Below are 18,765 nucleotides of genomic sequence, written 5' to 3'. Positions count from 1 at the left end.
ATTCTGCCCCAAATTCGAGTGTAGGATTCGTAGTACACCCACGTCGGGTCGGCATTTACAAAGTGATCGCAGACAGCTGTTTCTTCCTTAATTTCGTTCCGACGTTAATAAATGTGACGGCTGAAATCTATCTGGCACGCCCTATGAAATCAAGCCTCGCCCTCGTTTTTGCGACATGAACAACTGCAATACGACCTGGAAACCATGGTTACAGGAAAAATAAAGTTCCCCTCGCTTGCATAAGTTGCCTTTCTGCCCCCTCTCATACACACAAACACACACACACACACACACACACACACACACACACACAGACGCACGCACGCACACGCAACTTGCAACTTGTTGTATCTTAAATAAATAAACCTGCATGAATTAAATAAAGCTGTAGCCTACCCTGTCTGTTTCTCCTCTCGCTTCGCTTCCCCCCTGTCCGCCTCACCCCCCCCGCACGCATGCACGCACATATCGCAATTTGCAAGCAACTGTTAGTTGTATATTCAATTATTAAAGTATTTTTAATTTAATATACAACAAGAAATATTAGTGAACGAAAACCTGAACCTGTGAACCATGAATTAAATAACAAATAGGCACACACACGCTGCTGTTTTGCATAGGTGCTCCTCCTGTCCTGTCTGTCTCTCTCTATCACTGTGGTCCGTCCGTGACACCGTGATCAACTGACCAGCACGTTCGACGATTTAAATTGCCTCGCAGTCGCTGCAGTGGTTGGGCTGTCAACTGTCAAATCAATTATATGAATATTGAAGCCAAAACCGTAGCCTCATGTGGCATGCACTGGACAGTGGTGGTGGTGGTGGTGGGCTGCAGGCTGGGTTAGCCTATACTATCTCCGATGCGTTCCCACTTGCGCTGGCACGACACATTTGGCATTCGAGCGACGCGTCGGGTTTATTAAACGAGGAGGAGATTGCACATACCGTAACTCCAGAAAGACATCGGCCTGCTGTAGATTATAGGCTACAGTAGGCTACCCACGTTGGGACTCTCCGCAGCTGCAGCACTGCACTAGCCTATAGTACTCTCCAACGTCCCGTCATGGAAATATTTCAGCACAGACAGCCCAAATCCTCGCATGTATGCGCTCATGCAAAACACTGTTTAAATGGCTTAAGCATCTAACTTGCAACATTGTTTTTAATTGCGCGATTTTAATTACTTGTAAAGTTGGAAATCTCCTAATTTCATATGACACAAAGACACATCTTATATGTATTTAGCCCATATATACCTATACAGTTTTATATAAACATTTTAGGAGTGAATACATATGTTTAGATGCCTGTGACAGCCTCTCAGCTGGTCAAACAATGCTGCTCCGCTGTTCTACGACAGAAAAACAGGTGAGGACAAAGCGTACGACAGCTCCCGACCAGACGTGGTTTTTGTCTTGGCTCAAGTTCAAAATCAAACGTTGGCGCAAATGGTAAATGCCGAAAATTGCGGTAATTTCGGCGTACACCCATATTTTGGCGTACGCACGGTTGATAAATGAGGGCCTATCTCTGTATTTATCCCTGGTCTCACTCCATTGTCTCACCAAAGTGCCTTAAACTGAAGCCTATTTGCATATCAATTGTTCCACAAGCAGGAAGCCAATCTATGGCTGAGAGACGGTCCTTCCAAATTGTAGGGTTTACCATTTGACTTCTCAGATAATTCTTGGGAAGTGATCTGTGATCTGATATTATCTTTAGGGTTTGTTTGAACATCTGTTATTGCTCAAAATAGACCACATGGGGCTTTGGCCTTCCTGTTTGATAAGTGACAGAGGAGCCAATCTTTATGATAGGAGGTTAACCGTTTGTCTCTATGCATTTTATTATAGTGCCTGTCACAGGTGGGGGTCTTTGACTTCCTGACACACACACACACACACACACACACACACACACACACACACACACACACACACACACACACACACACACACACACACACACACACACACACACACACACACACACAGTTGGAATTGAGGGAAACTGGTAGCCACACCAGGCTCTCTGCCTGGAAGGAGATCGAAGGCCTCAAAATGCTGTATGGAATTGATGCTTGATGCTTGTAACCGGATGTAACTATGGGATATGCCTTGATTGAATAAAGAAGGACTTAATTGCCTGGAATCGCAACTCATTTCATGCTATATTAGGAAAATAAGGTAATAATCCACAGACCCCTGTGAAGGAAAATATACGAAAATATACTAACAATAACATATTATGCCAATAATATGGCAAGTATATGCAGAATATAGCCCATGCTGCATATAAATGCCATATTCAGGTTCATATATGTGCATATGTGGATAAATAGGAAATGTATGTCTCTATATAGCAATATGCAATTTATATTTCCATGTCGGGGGGTGCGTCAGCTAGGTCAGGAGGTAACGGGGGGTGCGTCAGCTAGGTCAGGAGGTAACAGGGGGTGCGTCAGCTATGTCAGGAGGTAACAGGGGGTGCGTCAGCTAGGTCAGGAGGTAACAGGGGGTGCGTCAGCTAGGTCAGGAGGTAACAGGGGGTGCGTCAGCTAGGTCAGGAGGTAACAGGGGGTGCGTCAGCTAGGTCAGGAGGTAACAGGGGGTGCGTCAGCTAGGTCAGGAGGTAACAGGGGGTGCACGGCCAATAGGGTTTGGGAACCGCTGCTCTAGACAGGTTGAAATAGGATAGGAGGAACTGTTGTACAGTGTGTTAGGAGGAAGCTAGGATAGGTGGAACTGTTGTACAGTGTGTTAGGAGGAAGCTAGGATAGGAGGAACTGTTGTACACTGCTATAAATGCTTAGAATGCATGCCAGTGCTTCTCAATTCGGGGTCCGGTGACCCCCAGGGGCCCTTGGGGGATTTCCAGGGGGTCACCAGTAAACGTAGGTAATGCAACATCACAATGGTTTGCACGCGACTAGACAGCAGCGCAGTCTGTTTTCACGTTTAAAGTGACATTTATAAAAGCTAACTGAGCATAAATGCTTAGAATGCATGCCAGTGCTTCTCAATTCGGGGTCCGGTGACCCCCAGGGGCCATTGGGGGTTGTCCAGGGGGTCCCCAGTAAAAGTAGTTTAATGCGGCATCTCAGTGGTTTGAAGCACACGACTAGACAGCAGCACGCAACAGTCTGTTTTCACGTTTAAAATGTCATTTATAAAAGCTGACTGAATACAAATGTTTAGAATGTATGCCAGTGCTTCTCAATTCAGGGTCCGTGGACCACCAGGGGCCCTTGTGGGATTTCCAGGGGGTCCCCAGTAAACGTTTAAAACACCAAAAGGGGACCTTGCAACAGGTGTGTGTAGTTGCTAATAAAATGTCTTGACACACATACGCGGGGCGGCTGTGGCTCAGGAGGTAGAGCAGGTCGTCCAATGATCCATGGGTCGGCGGTTGGAATCCCGGCTCCTCCTGTCTTGTCCTTGGGCAAGACACTGAACCCCAAATTGCTCCCGATGTGCTGGTTGTTACCTTGCATGGCTTCCGCCGAAATCGGTGTATGAATGGGTGAATGTAATGCACAATCTATGTAAAGCGCCTTGGATAAAGGCGCTATATAAATGCACCATTTACGCGCGAGCGCGCACACACACACACACACACACACACACACACACACACACACACACACACAACTTGTGTGTTTGTAAATGAATCAAACGAGTGACTCGCTGAGTTTCTGACCGACTGACTCTCTGTCTGTCTGTCTGTCTGTCTGTCAGTCGGAATGACCTTTGACCTGACCTGTCCTGTGGGGACCGTGTCTGCTCTCTGGGGAAATAAAGAACGGAGGTGACATCATGCAGTGTTGTGTTTTTGGCAGCAAACTCATTTCAGTCCCTTGAATAGTTTTCATTTAGTCACATTTTAGTCACCTGGAATGTTTGAGTGTTTTAATGTGTTTTAGGCAATGCCTCGGTGTGTGTGTGTGTGTGTGTGTGTGTGTGTGTGTGTGTGTGTGTGGTGCTGTCATATTATATGTGTAACTCCCTCCGAGCACAGACAGACACAAGTGGTTTCCTTGAAACTGATTTATTTGAAGACTTGTGGATCCTCCAAATTCACCGTGAAAACAATACAATAAAACAAGCACGTTACAATTAACATAAATACGACATGACATGCACAGCATGTAGATGCAAAAATTTTACCAAAGTAAAATACAGACATAAAAACAAATACCTCGTGCAAATAACAAAGAAGGGAATCTCTTCAGTCTTAGGTCCTTATAACCTTTCTTATGACAGTCGCTTGTAACTTAGTCTCTTTGTGTGACCAGTGCAAAAGGAGCTGCTGCAACCTGCTGCTGCTAGCAACCTGTGTACCCAATTTACATGAGCAGACCAAACGAGACACGGAACATGACTTTGACTCTTCAAAATAAAAGCATTAAAACGACTTGACACAAATACATGAAATAATGTTTTAAACGTAAATGTGACTTAATTATGAACTTCTTCATTATGAACTTGGACCTTTTAGGAATAAAGCAAACTATATCACCTATAGTGGCAACAGTTACAATATGAATGTGTTTAAATGCCAGTGTAGCTGGTTCACACACACACACACACACACACACACACACACACACACACACAAGGCAGCAGGCATTAGACAACCTGACAGCCACCAACCTGGCAACCCTGAATGAGCCAATCAGCTGCCAGTCTCTGGTGTGTGTGAGAGAGAGAGTCCTGTACTGTTAAAACAAACTCTACCCTAACGTCAGTAAAAAGTACATTAAAACAGTTTTTCCTTTCCAAAACAAACACAACGTACATTATGACAATATTTCACCCTTTGCATTGGTAAAATATACTTTTTTATTTTTTTCTTCCCTTCCTTCCAAAAAAACAAAAAGATAAAATGACCCAAAATCCATGTGTAAGAGTATTCCATGATGGCTCAGTGGTTCTGGCAGTTGCTGATGGTGTGAGAGGACGCTGGTTCGAGACAAGTCAAGATTCGTGACCTCGGACCAAGGACTAAGGATCCAGAATAAATAAATCAAAATAAATTACTCTTTACCTTTTAGTCAAGTAAATGTACTATTGGAATGTATGTTGTCGGACGTAATCCAAGATAATCCACTCTGTCAATTTGTAACAGTCAGCAGTGCCAGTTGTTGCCACAGGGTGGTGCACTGCTCCCTTTTGTTTTGCTTTGTGTAGAAGATCTGACGTCAATTCCACCTCTTGCTATAGATAGACATGACATGACATGATGTGTGTCAAACAATTGTCACACATGGATGGATGATTAGCCGTGTTTATTTATTTATTTCCGGGGTGAATGAATGAATGAATGAATGACTAACCCTGTAAAACCCGGATTAATTTCTACTTGCAAAAAAACGATTTCAACCTTACTACTACTTTTTACTACTAGGACTTATCAGAGGAAATCATGTAAAATAAATTATATATATATTTTTTGCACATTTATAATAATTATTAAAATAATAATAATAAATTAATAATTTACATTTGGGGGACATCTTTCACAATAATAAGGATAAATCCAAATAAATCACACTTTACCTTTTAGTCAAAGGACTGAGATAAATAAAAAATAAATCACACTTTACCTTTTAGTCAACAAGTCAAAAGTCAAGACAAGGACTAAGGACTAAGGATAAATCAATCCCGGCCCCGGGGGTCCGCGGAGGGGGTCCGCGGGGGTCCCCGGCCCTATCTCGGCCGTCCCTTGTCCGTTTCGGACGGGGGGAATCTCGTTCGAACCGGGCCGCCGTCCCGGACGCGCTCCCGGGGCTCTCGCGGTGGCAATAGTTGGAAATGACACGTCCACCAAGGGGAAACCTTGACCAGGCTATGGTGAGTATGCCAGTATGGCCACTATATGCGTGTACTATGTTGGCAGCAGTGCTCCGTTCACGTTTGTTTATTATATTAGTGCTGTCTGCCGTGATACCTGGCTTAATATGGTCAATACTGAATCAGTCTAAAATATGCTTTGGCGGACCCCCCCCCCCCCCCACCCCCCCCCCCCACCTCTTGCTATAGACAGACATGACTTGACATGACATGACATGATGTGTGTCAAACAATTGTCACACATGGATGGATGATTAGCCTTGTTTATTTATTTATTTCCGGGGGGAATGAATGAATGAATGAATGAATGAATGAATGAATGAATGAATGAATGAATGAATGAATGAATGAATAAATAAATAAATAAATAAATAAATAAATAAATAAATAAATAAATAAATAAATAAATAAATAAATAAATAAATAAATAAATAAATAAATAAATAAATAAATAAATAAATGGATGGATGGATGGATGGATGAATCATATATTCCCGGGGGCATTTCTCTCCAGGTGAGGACAATGCCATCCAGTCAACCAAATATGGATGTCAGACGATCAGGCATCATCTCGTATGTATTACTTCTACTACTACTACACACACACACCCAAACACGCAAATGAAGGGGCATGGTTCCGGCTACTTTGTGGGATTAGTTTATGCAAATGAAGGGGCGTGGCATGCAAATTAAGGGGAGTGGTATGCAAATGAAGGTGTGTGGTATGCAAATGAAGGGGCATGGTATGCAAATGAAGGGGAGTGGTATGCAAATGAAGGGGCATGGTATGCAAATGAAGGGGCATGGTATGCAAATGAAGGTGCGTGGTATGCAAATGAAGGGGCATGGTATGCAAATGAAGGGGAGTGGTATGCAAATGAAGGGGCATGGTATGCAAATGAAGGGGCATGGTATGCAAATGAAGGGGAGTGGTATGCAAATGAAGGGCATGTTTCGGCTACTTTGTGGGATTAGTTTATGCAAATGAAGGGGCGTGGCATGCAAATTAAGGGGAGTGGTATGCAAATGAAGGTGCGTGGTATGCAAATGAAGGGGCATGGTATGCAAATTAAGGGGCATGGTATGCAAATGAAGGGAAGTGGTATGCAAATGAAGGGCATGTTCCGGCTACTTTGTGGGATTAGTTTATGCAAATGAAGGTGCGTGGTATGCAAATGAAGGTGCGTGGTATGCAAATTAAGGGGCATGGTATGCAAATGAAGGGAAGTGGTATGCAAATGAAGGGGAGTGGTATGCAAATGAAGGGGCATGGTATGCAAATGAAGGGGAGTGGTATGCAAATGAAGGGGCATGGTATGCAAATTAAGGGGCATGGTATGCAAATGAAGGGAAGTGGTATGCAAATGAAGGGCATGTTCCGGCTACTTTGTGGGATTAGTTTATGCAAATGAAGGTGCGTGGTATGCAAATTAAGGGGCATGGTATGCAAATGAAGGGAAGTGGTATGCAAATAAATGGGCATGGTATGCAAATGAAGGGGCATGGTATGCAAATGAAGGGGCATGGTATGCAAATGAAGGGGAGTGGTATGCAAATGAAGGGCATGTTTCGGCTACTTTGTGGGATTAGTTTATGCAAATGAAGGGGCGTGGCATGCAAATTAAGGGGAGTGGTATGCAAATGAAGGTGCGTGGTATGCAAATGAAGGGGCATGGTATGCAAATTAAGGGGCATGGTATGCAAATGAAGGGAAGTGGTATGCAAATAAAGGTGCGTGATATGCAAATGAAGGGGCATGGTATGCAAATGAAGGTGCGTGGTATGCAAATGAAGGTGCATGGTATGCAAATGAAGGGGAGTGGTATACAAATGAAGGTGCGTGGTATGCAAATGAAGGGGAGTGGTATGCAAATGAAGGGGCATGGTATGCAAATGAAGGTGCGTGGTATGCAAATGAAGGGGCATGGTATGCAAATGAAGGTGCGTGATATGCAAATGAAGGTGCGTGGTATGCAAATGAAGGGGCATGGTATACAAATGAAGGGGGGTGGTATGCAAATGAAGGTGTGTGGTATGCAAATGAAGGTGCGTGGTATGCAAATGAAGGGGCATGGTATGCAAATGAAGGGGCATGGTATGCAAATGAAGGGGAGTGGTATGCAAATGAAGGGCGTGTTTCGGCTACTTTGTGGGATTGGCTTATGCAAATGAAGGGGCATGGTATGCAAATGAAGGGGAGTGGTATGCAAATGAAGGGCATGTTTCGGCTACTTTGTGGGATTAGTTTATGCAAATGAAGGGGCGTGGCATGCAAATTAAGGGGAGTGGTATGCAAATGAAGGTGCGTGGTATGCAAATGAAGGGGCATGGTATGCAAATTAAGGGGCATGGTATGCAAATGAAGGGAAGTGGTATGCAAATAAAGGTGCGTGATATGCAAATGAAGGGGCATGGTATGCAAATGAAGGTGCGTGGTATGCGAATGAAGGTGCATGGTATGCAAATGAAGGGGAGTGGTATGCAAATGAAGGTGCGTGGTATGCAAATGAAGGGGAGTGGTATGCAAATGAAGGGGCATGGTATGCAAATGAAGGTGCGTGGTATGCAAATGAAGGGGCATGGTATGCAAATGAAGGTGCGTGATATGCAAATGAAGGTGCGTGGTATGCAAATGAAGGGGCATGGTATACAAATGAAGGGGGGTGGTATGCAAATGAAGGTGCGTGGTATGCAAATGAAGGTGCATGGTATGCAAATGAAGGGGAGTGGTATGCAAATGAAGGTGCGTGGTATGCAAATGAAGGGGAGTGGTATGCAAATTAAGGGGCATGGTATGCAAATGAAGGTGCGTGGTATGCAAATGAAGGGGCATGGTATGCAAATGAAGGTGCGTGATATGCAAATGAAGGTGCGTGGTATGCAAATGAAGGGGCATGGTATACAAATGAAGGGGGGTGGTATGCAAATGAAGGTGTGTGGTATGCAAATGAAGGTGCGTGGTATGCAAATGAAGGGGCATGGTATGCAAATGAAGGGGCATGGTATGCAAATGAAGGGGAGTGGTATGCAAATGAAGGGCGTGTTTCGGCTACTTTGTGGGATTGGCTTATGCAAATGAAGGGGCATGGTATGCAAATGAAGGTGCGTGACATGCAAATGAAGGTGCGTGGTATGCAAATGAAGGGGCATGGTATGCAAATGAAGGGGGGTGGTATGCAAATGAAGGGCATGTTTCGGCTACTTTGTGGGATTGGCTTATGCAAATGAAGGGGCATGGTATGCAAATGAAGGGCATGGTATGCAAATGAAGGGGAGTGGGATGCAAACGAAGGGCGTGGCGACACCCACTAATTTGCATAAGCGACACCCACTAATTTGCATAGCCCTCACCCACAAAGTAGCCGAAACAACGCCCTTCAAATTTTCATAACCCACTCCCACAAAGTAGCGGGAACCACGCCCCTTCATTTGCATACCAGTCCTTCATTTGCATACCATACCCCTTCATTTGCATAAACCAATCCCACAAAGTAGCCGAAACATGCCCTTAATTTGCATACCACTCCCCTTCATTTGCATACCACGCACCTTCATTTGCATAAACTAATCCCACAAAGTAGCCGGAACCATGCCCCTTCATTTGCATACCACTCCCCTTCATTTGCATACCACTCCCCTTCATTTGCATACCACGCACCTTCATTTGCATAAACTAATCCCACAAAGTAGCCGGAGCCATGCCCCTTCATTTGCATACCACGCCCCTTCATTTGCATACCACTCCCCTTCATTTGCATACCACGCACCTTCATTTGCATACCACTCCCCTTCATTTGCATACCACGCACCTTCATTTGCATACCACGCACCTTCATTTGCACAAACTAATCCCACAAAGTAGCCGGAACCATGCCCCTTCATTTGCATACCACTCCCCTTCATTTGCATACCACTCCCCTTCATTTGCATACCACGCACCTTCATTTGCATACAACTCCCCTTTATTTGCATGCCACGCCCCTTCATTTGCATAAACCAATCCCACAAAGTAGCCGAAACATGCCCTTCATTTGCATACTACTCCCCTTCATTTGCATACCACTCCCCTTCATTTGCATACTACGCCCCTTCATTTGCATAAACTGATCCCACAAAGTAGCCGAAACACGCCCTTCATTTGCATAAACTAATCCCACAAAGTAGCCGAAACACGCCCTTCATTTGCATACCATGCCCCTTCCTTTGCATACCACTCCCCTTCATTTGCATACCATGCCCCTTCATTTGCATACCATGCCCCTTCATTTGCATACCACACTCCTTCATTTGCATAAGATAATCCCACAAAGTAGCCGGAACCATGCCCCTTCATTTGCATACCACGCACCTTCATTTGCATACCACTCCCCTTCATTTGCATACCACTCCCCTTCATTTGCATACCACTCCCCTTCATTTGCATGCCACGCCCCTTCATTTGCATTTGCATAAACCAATCCCGCAAAGTAGCCGAAACATGCCCTTCATTTGCATACCACTCCCCTTCATTTGCATACCACGCACCTTCATTTGCATACCACGCACCTTCATTTGCATACCACTCCCATTCATTTGCATGCCACGCCCCTTCATTTGCAAAAACCAATCCCACAAAGTAGCCGAAACCATGCCCCTTCATTTGCATACCATTCCCCTTCATTTGCATACCACGCACCTTCATTTGCATGAGCTAATCCCACAAAGTAGCCGGAACCATGCCCCTTCATTTGCATACCACTCCTCTTCATTTGCATACCACGCACCTTCATTTGCATACCACTCCCATTCATTTGCATGCCACGCCCCTTCATTTGCATAAACCAATCCAACAAAGTAGCCGAAACATGCCCTTAATTTGCATGCCACGCCCCTTCATTTGCATAAACCAATCCCCTTCATTTGCATGCCACGCCCCTTCATTTGCATACCACGCACCTTCATTTGCATACAACTCCCCTTTATTTGCATGCCACGCCCCTTCATTTGCATAAACCAATCCCACAAAGTAGCCGAAACATGCCCTTCATTTGCATACTACTCCCCTTCATTTGCATACCACTCCCCTTCATTTGCATACTACGCCCCTTCATTTGCATAAACTAATCCCACAAAGTAGCCGAAACACGCCCTTCATTTGCATACCTTGCCCCTTCATTTGCATACCACGCACCTTCATTTGCATACTACTCCCCTTCATTTGCATATGGGCCCCTTCATTTGCATACCACTCCCCTTCATTTGCATACCATGCCCCTTCATTTGCATACCACTCCCCTTCATTTGCATACTACGCCCCTTCATTTGCATAAGCCGCTCCCACAAAGTAGCCGAAACACGCCCTTCATTTGCATACCATGCCCCTTCCTTTGCATACCACTCCCCTTCATTTGCATACCACGCACCTTCATTTGCATAAACTAATCCCACAAAGTAGCCGAAACACGCCCTTCATTTGCATACCTTGCCCCTTCATTTGCATACCACGCACCTTCATTTGCATACTACTCCCCTTCATTTGCATACCATGCCCCTTCATTTGCATACCATGCCCCTTCCTTTGCATACCACGCACCTTCATTTGCATACCACGCACCTTCATTTGCATAAACTAATCCCACAAAGTAGCCGGAACCATGCCCTTCATTTGCATACCACGCACCTTCATTTGCATAAGCTAATCCCACAAAGTAGCCGGAACCATGCCCCTTCATTTGCATACCACGCACCTTCATTTGCATACCACGCACCTTCATTTGCATACCACTCCCCTTCATTTGCATACCACTCCCCTTCATTTGCATACCACTCCCCTTCATTTGCATGCCACGCCCCTTCATTTGCATTTGCATAAACCAATCCCGCAAAGTAGCCGAAACATGCCCTTCATTTGCATACCACTCCCCTTCATTTGCATACCACGCACCTTCATTTGCATACCACGCACCTTCATTTGCATACTACTCCCCTTCATTTGCATACCATGCCCCTTCATTTGCATACCACTCCCCTTCATTTGCATACCATGCCCCTTCATTTGCATACCACTCCCCTTCATTTGCATACTACGCCCCTTCATTTGCATAAGCCGCTCCCACAAAGTAGCCGAAACACGCCCTTCATTTGCATACCATGCCCCTTCCTTTGCATACCACTCCCCTTCATTTGCATACCACGCACCTTCATTTGCATACCACTCCCCTTCATTTGCATACCACTCCCCTTCATTTGCATACCACTCCCCTTCATTTGCATGCCACGCCCCTTCATTTGCATTTGCATAAACCAATCCCGCAAAGTAGCCGAAACATGCCCTTCATTTGCATACCACTCCCCTTCATTTGCATACCACGCACCTTCATTTGCATACCACGCCCCTTCATTTGCATACCACTCCCATTCATTTGCATGCCACGCCCCTTCATTTGCATAAACCAATCCCCTTCATTTGCATGCCACGCCCCTTCATTTGCATACCACGCACCTTCATTTGCATACAACTCCCCTTTATTTGCATGCCACGCCCCTTCATTTGCATAAACTAATCCCACAAAGAAGCCAGAACCATGCCCCTTCATTTGCATACCATTCCCCTTCATTTGCATACCACGCACCTGGTGCGTGGTATGCAAATGAAGGGGCATGGTATGCAAATGAAGGTGCGTGATATGCAAATGAAGGTGCGTGGTATGCAAATGAAGGGGCATGGTATACAAATGAAGGGGGGTGGTATGCAAATGAAGGTGCGTGGTATGCAAATGAAGGTGCATGGTATGCAAATGAAGGGGAGTGGTATGCAAATGAAGGTGCGTGGTATGCAAATGAAGGGGAGTGGTATGCAAATTAAGGGGCATGGTATGCAAATGAAGGTGCGTGGTATGCAAATGAAGGGGCATGGTATGCAAATGAAGGTGCGTGATATGCAAATGAAGGTGCGTGGTATGCAAATGAAGGGGCATGGTATACAAATGAAGGGGGGTGGTATGCAAATGAAGGTGTGTGGTATGCAAATGAAGGTGCGTGGTATGCAAATGAAGGGGCATGGTATGCAAATGAAGGGGCATGGTATGCAAATGAAGGGGAGTGGTATGCAAATGAAGGGCGTGTTTCGGCTACTTTGTGGGATTGGCTTATGCAAATGAAGGGGCATGGTATGCAAATGAAGGTGCGTGACATGCAAATGAAGGTGCGTGGTATGCAAATGAAGGGGCATGGTATGCAAATGAAGGGGGGTGGTATGCAAATGAAGGGCATGTTTCGGCTACTTTGTGGGATTGGCTTATGCAAATGAAGGGGCATGGTATGCAAATGAAGGGCATGGTATGCAAATGAAGGGGAGTGGGATGCAAACGAAGGGCGTGGCGACACCCACTAATTTGCATAAGCGACACCCACTAATTTGCATAGCCCTCACCCACAAAGTAGCCGAAACAACGCCCTTCAAATTTTCATAACCCACTCCCACAAAGTAGCGGGAACCACGCCCCTTCATTTGCATACCAGTCCTTCATTTGCATACCATACCCCTTCATTTGCATAAACCAATCCCACAAAGTAGCCGAAACATGCCCTTAATTTGCATACCACTCCCCTTCATTTGCATACCACGCACCTTCATTTGCATAAACTAATCCCACAAAGTAGCCGGAACCATGCCCCTTCATTTGCATACCACTCCCCTTCATTTGCATACCACTCCCCTTCATTTGCATACCACGCACCTTCATTTGCATAAACTAATCCCACAAAGTAGCCGGAGCCATGCCCCTTCATTTGCATACCACGCCCCTTCATTTGCATACCACTCCCCTTCATTTGCATACCACGCACCTTCATTTGCATACCACTCCCCTTCATTTGCATACCACGCACCTTCATTTGCATACCACGCACCTTCATTTGCACAAACTAATCCCACAAAGTAGCCGGAACCATGCCCCTTCATTTGCATACCACTCCCCTTCATTTGCATACCACTCCCCTTCATTTGCATACCACGCACCTTCATTTGCATACAACTCCCCTTTATTTGCATGCCACGCCCCTTCATTTGCATAAACCAATCCCACAAAGTAGCCGAAACATGCCCTTCATTTGCATACTACTCCCCTTCATTTGCATACCACTCCCCTTCATTTGCATACTACGCCCCTTCATTTGCATAAACTGATCCCACAAAGTAGCCGAAACACGCCCTTCATTTGCATAAACGAATCCCACAAAGTAGCCGAAACACGCCCTTCATTTGCATACCATGCCCCTTCCTTTGCATACCACTCCCCTTCATTTGCATACCATGCCCCTTCATTTGCATACCATGCCCCTTCATTTGCATACCACACTCCTTCATTTGCATAAGATAATCCCACAAAGTAGCCGGAACCATGCCCCTTCATTTGCATACCACGCACCTTCATTTGCATACCACGCACCTTCATTTGCATACCACTCCCCTTCATTTGCATACCACTCCCCTTCATTTGCATGCCACGCCCCTTCATTTGCATTTGCATAAACCAATCCCGCAAAGTAGCCGAAACATGCCCTTCATTTGCATACCACTCCCCTTCATTTGCATACCACGCACCTTCATTTGCATACCACGCACCTTCATTTGCATACCACTCCCATTCATTTGCATGCCACGCCCCTTCATTTGCAAAAACCAATCCCACAAAGTAGCCGAAACCATGCCCCTTCATTTGCATACCATTCCCCTTCATTTGCATACCACGCACCTTCATTTGCATGAGCTAATCCCACAAAGTAGCCGGAACCATGCCCCTTCATTTGCATACCACTCCTCTTCATTTGCATACCACGCACCTTCATTTGCATACCACTCCCATTCATTTGCATGCCACGCCCCTTCATTTGCATAAACCAATCCAACAAAGTAGCCGAAACATGCCCTTAATTTGCATGCCACGCCCCTTCATTTGCATAAACCAATCCCCTTCATTTGCATGCCACGCCCCTTCATTTGCATACCACGCACCTTCATTTGCATACAACTCCCCTTTATTTGCATGCCACGCCCCTTCATTTGCATAAACCAATCCCACAAAGTAGCCGAAACATGCCCTTCATTTGCATACTACTCCCCTTCATTTGCATACCACTCCCCTTCATTTGCATACTACGCCCCTTCATTTGCATAAACTAATCCCACAAAGTAGCCGAAACACGCCCTTCATTTGCATACCTTGCCCCTTCATTTGCATACCACGCACCTTCATTTGCATACTACTCCCCTTCATTTGCATATGGGCCCCTTCATTTGCATACCACTCCCCTTCATTTGCATACCATGCCCCTTCATTTGCATACCACTCCCCTTCATTTGCATACTACGCCCCTTCATTTGCATAAGCCGCTCCCACAAAGTAGCCGAAACACGCCCTTCATTTGCATACCATGCCCCTTCCTTTGCATACCACTCCCCTTCATTTGCATACCACGCACCTTCATTTGCATAAACTAATCCCACAAAGTAGCCGAAACACGCCCTTCATTTGCATACCTTGCCCCTTCATTTGCATACCACGCACCTTCATTTGCATACTACTCCCCTTCATTTGCATACCATGCCCCTTCATTTGCATACCATGCCCCTTCCTTTGCATACCACGCACCTTCATTTGCATACCACGCACCTTCATTTGCATAAACTAATCCCACAAAGTAGCCGGAACCATGCCCTTCATTTGCATACCACGCACCTTCATTTGCATAAGCTAATCCCACAAAGTAGCCGGAACCATGCCCCTTCATTTGCATACCACGCACCTTCATTTGCATACCACGCACCTTCATTTGCATACCACTCCCCTTCATTTGCATACCACTCCCCTTCATTTGCATACCACTCCCCTTCATTTGCATGCCACGCCCCTTCATTTGCATTTGCATAAACCAATCCCGCAAAGTAGCCGAAACATGCCCTTCATTTGCATACCACTCCCCTTCATTTGCATACCACGCACCTTCATTTGCATACCACGCACCTTCATTTGCATACTACTCCCCTTCATTTGCATACCATGCCCCTTCATTTGCATACCACTCCCCTTCATTTGCATACCATGCCCCTTCATTTGCATACCACTCCCCTTCATTTGCATACTACGCCCCTTCATTTGCATAAGCCGCTCCCACAAAGTAGCCGAAACACGCCCTTCATTTGCATACCATGCCCCTTCCTTTGCATACCACTCCCCTTCATTTGCATACCACGCACCTTCATTTGCATACCACTCCCCTTCATTTGCATACCACTCCCCTTCATTTGCATACCACTCCCCTTCATTTGCATGCCACGCCCCTTCATTTGCATTTGCATAAACCAATCCCGCAAAGTAGCCGAAACATGCCCTTCATTTGCATACCACTCCCCTTCATTTGCATACCACGCACCTTCATTTGCATACCACGCCCCTTCATTTGCATACCACTCCCATTCATTTGCATGCCACGCCCCTTCATTTGCATAAACCAATCCCCTTCATTTGCATGCCACGCCCCTTCATTTGCATACCACGCACCTTCATTTGCATACAACTCCCCTTTATTTGCATGCCACGCCCCTTCATTTGCATAAACTAATCCCACAAAGAAGCCAGAACCATGCCCCTTCATTTGCATACCATTCCCCTTCATTTGCATACCACGCACCTGGTGCGTGGTATGCAAATGAAGGGGCATGGTATGCAAATGAAGGTGCGTGATATGCAAATGAAGGTGCGTGGTATGCAAATGAAGGGGCATGGTATACAAATGAAGGGGGGTGGTATGCAAATGAAGGTGCGTGGTATGCAAATGAAGGTGCATGGTATGCAAATGAAGGGGAGTGGTATGCAAATGAAGGTGCGTGGTATGCAAATGAAGGGGAGTGGTATGCAAATTAAGGGGCATGGTATGCAAATGAAGGTGCGTGGTATGCAAATGAAGGGGCATGGTATGCAAATGAAGGTGCGTGATATGCAAATGAAGGTGCGTGGTATGCAAATGAAGGGGCATGGTATACAAATGAAGGGGGGTGGTATGCAAATGAAGGTGTGTGGTATGCAAATGAAGGTGCGTGGTATGCAAATGAAGGGGCATGGTATGCAAATGAAGGGGCATGGTATGCAAATGAAGGGGAGTGGTATGCAAATGAAGGGCGTGTTTCGGCTACTTTGTGGGATTGGCTTATGCAAATGAAGGGGCATGGTATGCAAATGAAGGTGCGTGACATGCAAATGAAGGTGCGTGGTATGCAAATGAAGGGGCATGGTATGCAAATGAAGGGGGGTGGTATGCAAATGAAGGGCATGTTTCGGCTACTTTGTGGGATTGGCTTATGCAAATGAAGGGGCATGGTATGCAAATGAAGGGCATGGTATGCAAATGAAGGGGAGTGGGATGCAAACGAAGGGCGTGGCGACACCCACTAATTTGCATAAGCGACACCCACTAATTTGCATAGCCCTCACCCACAAAGTAGCCGAAACAACGCCCTTCAAATTTTCATAACCCACTCCCACAAAGTAGCGGGAACCACGCCCCTTCATTTGCATACCAGTCCTTCATTTGCATACCATACCCCTTCATTTGCATAAACCAATCCCACAAAGTAGCCGAAACATGCCCTTAATTTGCATACCACTCCCCTTCATTTGCATACCACGCACCTTCATTTGCATAAACTAATCCCACAAAGTAGCCGGAACCATGCCCCTTCATTTGCATACCACTCCCCTTCATTTGCATACCACTCCCCTTCATTTGCATACCACGCACCTTCATTTGCATAAACTAATCCCACAAAGTAGCCGGAGCCATGCCCCTTCATTTGCATACCACGCCCCTTCATTTGCATACCACTCCCCTTCATTTGCATACCACGCACCTTCATTTGCATACCACTCCCCTTCATTTGCATACCACGCACCTTCATTTGCATACCACGCACCTTCATTTGCACAAACTAATCCCACAAAGTAGCCGGAACCATGCCCCTTCATTTGCATACCACTCCCCTTCATTTGCATACCACTCCCCTTCATTTGCATACCACGCACCTTCATTTGCATACAACTCCCCTTTATTTGCATGCCACGCCCCTTCATTTGCATAAACCAATCCCACAAAGTAGCCGAAACATGCCCTTCATTTGCATACTACTCCCCTTCATTTGCATACCACTCCCCTTCATTTGCATACTACGCCCCTTCATTTGCATAAACTGATCCCACAAAGTAGCCGAAACACGCCCTTCATTTGCATAAACGAATCCCACAAAGTAGCCGAAACACGCCCTTCATTTGCATACCATGCCCCTTCCTTTGCATACCACTCCCCTTCATTTGCATACCATGCCCCTTCATTTGCATACCATGCCCCTTCATTTGCATACCACACTCCTTCATTTGCATAAGATAATCCCACAAAGTAGCCGGAACCATGCCCCTTCATTTGCATACCACGCACCTTCATTTGCATACCACGCACCTTCATTTGCATACCACTCCCCTTCATTTGCATACCACTCCCCTTCATTTGCATACCACTCCCCTTCATTTGCATGCCACGCCCCTTCATTTGCATTTGCATAAACCAATCCCGCAAAGTAGCCGAAACATGCCCTTCATTTGCATACCACTCCCCTTCATTTGCATACCACGCACCTTCATTTGCATACCACGCACCTTCATTTGCATACCACTCCCATTCATTTGCATGCCACGCCCCTTCATTTGCAAAAACCAATCCCACAAAGTAGCCGAAACCATGCCCCTTCATTTGCATACCATTCCCCTTCATTTGCATACCACGCACCTTCATTTGCATGAGCTAATCCCACAAAGTAGCCGGAACCATGCCCCTTCATTTGCATACCACTCCTCTTCATTTGCATACCACGCACCTTCATTTGC

This window comes from Electrona antarctica (assembly GCF_951216825.1).
Source record: "Electrona antarctica genome assembly, chromosome: 21".
NCBI lineage: Eukaryota > Metazoa > Chordata > Actinopteri > Myctophiformes > Myctophidae > Electrona > Electrona antarctica.
Note: the sequence above shows the minus strand (reverse complement) of the source record.